Below are 3,836 nucleotides of genomic sequence, written 5' to 3' on the forward strand. Positions count from 1 at the left end.
TCTTCCACTGGCTGTACAGGTTGTTGATGGTGATGAGCTTGCATGCTGCTAGTTTTAATATTGCTATTGTTTACACAAAACTGTGTTTGACTCCAACAAAATGTTAAGCACATAGTCAAAGTCATCTCCAGAAAAGCAATACACTAATGGCTTGTCAATAAACATGTCCTATGAGCCCATCTGGGTCTGCACAGATGTGTATTGCTGTCTCAGAACTGACATTGACTATGTGTTTAACTCTTTTGCAAGAGGCTAACACACTTCTCTGCAAGCACTAGTGCAATAATAAAATGCCCAGCAAACTGTCACATTTGATGTCCCTTTAAATAGGGTTTTCTTTAGAATATTTTGCATTAAAAGTTTAACATGATTTGTTTTTGTTATACATAATAGAAATTGTATGGCCATTTGAGTCAAGTGAATATTGATTTTTGGTGTAGCTTCCATTACAACAAATATTGCAATTGGTGTGTGTATTTGTGTATCTCCATAAAAGGGAAAATGTAATTTTACATCTAATATTTATTTTTAGTTGTCCTAAATAATAATAAAAAAAAGTCCTCATTTTTTCCACTTTTTTCTAGGGGGGGTGGGGGGGTGGGGGGGGGCGCTTCAGGTTTTTGTGCCTACAGGCACCTGAGATGTAAATCCGGCCCTGTTGGTAAGGAGCCTCTGTGCTGTGGGTAAGCTCATATCTAATTACTGTTGGCAAGGAGCCTCTGTTCTGTGGGTAAACTCATATCTAACTACTGTTGGTAAGGAGCATCTGTGCTGTGGGTAAGCTCATATCTAACTACTGTTGGTAAGGAGCCTCTGTGCTGTGGGTAAGCTCATATCTAACTACTGTTGGTAAGGAGCCTCTGTTCTGTGGGTAAGCTCATATCTAATTACTGTTGGCAAGGAGCCTTTGTGCTGTGGGTAAGCTCATATCTAATTACTGTTGGTAAGGAGCCTCTGTGCTGTGGGTAAGCTCATATCTAACTACTGTTGGTAAGGAGCCTCTGTGCTGTGGGTAAGCTCATATCTAACTACTGTTGTTAAGGAGCCTCTGTGCTGTGGGTAAGCTCATATCTAATTACTGTTGGTAAGGAGCCTCTGTGCTGTGGGTAAGCTCATATCTAATTACTGTTGGTAAGGAGCCTCTGTGGGTAAACTCATATCTAATGACTGTTGGTAAGGAGCCTCTGTGCTGTGGGTAAGCTCATATCTAACTACTGTTGGTAAGCAGCATCTGTGCTGTGGGTAAGCTCATATCTAATTACTGTTGGTAAGGAGCCTCTGTGCTGTGGGTAAGCTCATATCTAACTACTGTTGGTAAGGAGCCTCTGTGCTGTGGGTAAGCTCATATCTAACTACTGTTGGTAAGGAGCCTCTGTGCTGTGGGTAAGCTCATATCTAACTACTGTTGGTAAGGAGCCTCTGTGCTGTGGGTAAGCTCATATCTAATTACTGTTGGTAAGGAGCCTCTGTGCTGTGGGTAAGCTCATATCTAACTACTGTTGGTAAGGAGCCTCTGTGCTGTGGGTAAGCTCATATCTAATTACTGTTGGTAAGGAGCCTCTGTGCTGTGGGTAAGCTCATATCTAACTACTGTTGGTAAGGAGCCTCTGTGCTGTGGGTAAGCTCATATCTAATTACTGTTGGTAAGGAGCCTCTGTGATGTGGGTAAGCTCATATCTAATTACTGTTGGTAAGGAGCCTCTGTGCTGTGGGTAAGCTCATATCTAATTACTGTTGGTAAGGAGCCTCTGTGCTGTGGGTAAGCTCATATCTAACTACTGTTGGTAAGGAGCCTCTGTGCTGTGGGTAAGCTCATATCTAATTACTGTTGGTAAGGAGCCTCTGTGCTGTGGGTAAGCTCATATCTAATTACTGTTGGTAAGGAGCCTCTGTGCTGTGGGTAAGCTCATATCTAATTACTGTTGGTAAGGAGCCTCTGTGATGTAGGTAAGCTCATATCTAATTACTGTTGGTAAGGAGCCTCTGTGCTGTGGGTAAGCTCATATCTAATTACTGTTGGTAAGGAGCCTCTGTGCTGTGGGTAAGCTCATATCTAATTACTGTTGGTAAGGAGCCTCTGTGATGTGGGTAAGCTTATATCTAATTACTGTTGGTAAGGAGCCTCTGTGCTGTGGGTAAGCTCATATATAATTACTGTTGGTAAGGAGCCTCTGTGCTGTGGGTAAACTCATATCTAATTACTGTTGACAAGATGAGGAAAAAGGAAGCTGAGTCCTGGAGTCAATTTAGTAAGAGTTTATTATGGAGCAGGCTTCAGCATATCAGGTGAGCTCCTATCTTACGCGTTTCGCGCATGGGCACATGCGCTTCATCAGAGATGTCAGTCTCTGCCGGCCAGGATCCATATGAAGGTGTAGTGGACCAATCAGTTTGATTCTGATAATTGGCCATTAAAGAACAGGTGTGTTACAGAAGTGATGGAAAAACACCCTCAATATGATCACATAGATCCTGGTCGGCATGAGACAGACAGAACAGATTGTTTATAAACAATTGTCAATGTGAGTAATACTTGCTTATGCTCAATATTTCAGACACAAAAGTATTAGCATTTAAATAAAAACAATCTTAACAGGGGTCTCTATGGGAAAACCATATAGAGTATGCTAAATAAATCTTAAGCATTGGTTATGATTTCACTTTCGATGTCAATGACAACTTATGCTATAATGATGCAACATAATTATTTAGCAAATTTTAGATTGAGTGGGGCCCCTTGATCTGAAATAATGCTATGTCAATACTATACTAAACACGACATTGTATGGGCCTCCAAGAGTCCTCTCAGTGTGTATAAAGCATCAATTAGTTAAAACCTTAATAACATTCTATAAACCCTATGTATATTCTAATGTGTGAATACTACGTTTTAAATCTATAAGGAGGGGGGAATGTGTTTGTCTCTCTGTGTTGGGTGTCCTTTAAGAAACATTTGGCTGTTAAATAGACTTCGCTCTGTTTAGTGAATGTGTATATGAACCTTAATGTTCTAGTCCTCTCTAAGATAATTGTATATACGGGTATATGGGTAAGCTCATATCTAATTACTGTTGGTAAGGAGCCTCTGTGCTGTGGGTAAGCTCATATCTAACTACTGTTGGTAAGGAGCCTCTGTGCTGTGGGTAAGCTCATATCTAACTACTGTTGGTAAGGAGCCTCTGTGCTGTGGGTAAGCTCATATCTAACTACTGTCGGTAAGGAGCCTCTGTGCTGTGGGTAAGCTCATATCTAATTACTGTTGGTAAGGAGCCTCTGTGCTGTGGGTAAGCTCATATCTAACTACTGTTGGTAAGGAGCCTCTGTGCTGTGGGTAAGCTCATATCTAATTACTGTTGGTAAGGAGCCTCTGTGCTGTGGGTAAGCTCATATCTAATTACTGTTGGTAAGGAGCCTCTGTGCTGTGGGTAAGCTCATATCTAATTACTGTTGGTAAGGAGCCTCTGTGCTGTGGGTAAGCTCATATCTAATTACTGTTGGTAAGGAGCCTCTGTGATGTAGGTAAGCTCATATCTAATTACTGTTGGTAAGGAGCCTCTGTGCTGTGGGTAAGCTCATATCTAATTACTGTTGGTAAGGAGCCTCTGTGCTGTGGGTAAGCTCATATCTAATTACTGTTGGTAAGGAGCCTCTGTGATGTGGGTAAGCTTATATCTAATTACTGTTGGTAAGGAGCCTCTGTGCTGTGGGTAAACTCATATATAATTACTGTTGGTAAGGAGCCTCTGTGCTGTGGGTAAGCTCATATCTAATTACTGTTGGTAAGGAGCCTCTGTGCTGTGGGTAAGCTCATATATAATTACTGTTGGTAAGGAGCC

The sequence above is a fragment of the Bombina bombina genome, chromosome 6 (genome assembly GCF_027579735.1).
Source record: "Bombina bombina isolate aBomBom1 chromosome 6, aBomBom1.pri, whole genome shotgun sequence".
NCBI classification, from domain to species: domain Eukaryota; kingdom Metazoa; phylum Chordata; class Amphibia; order Anura; family Bombinatoridae; genus Bombina; species Bombina bombina.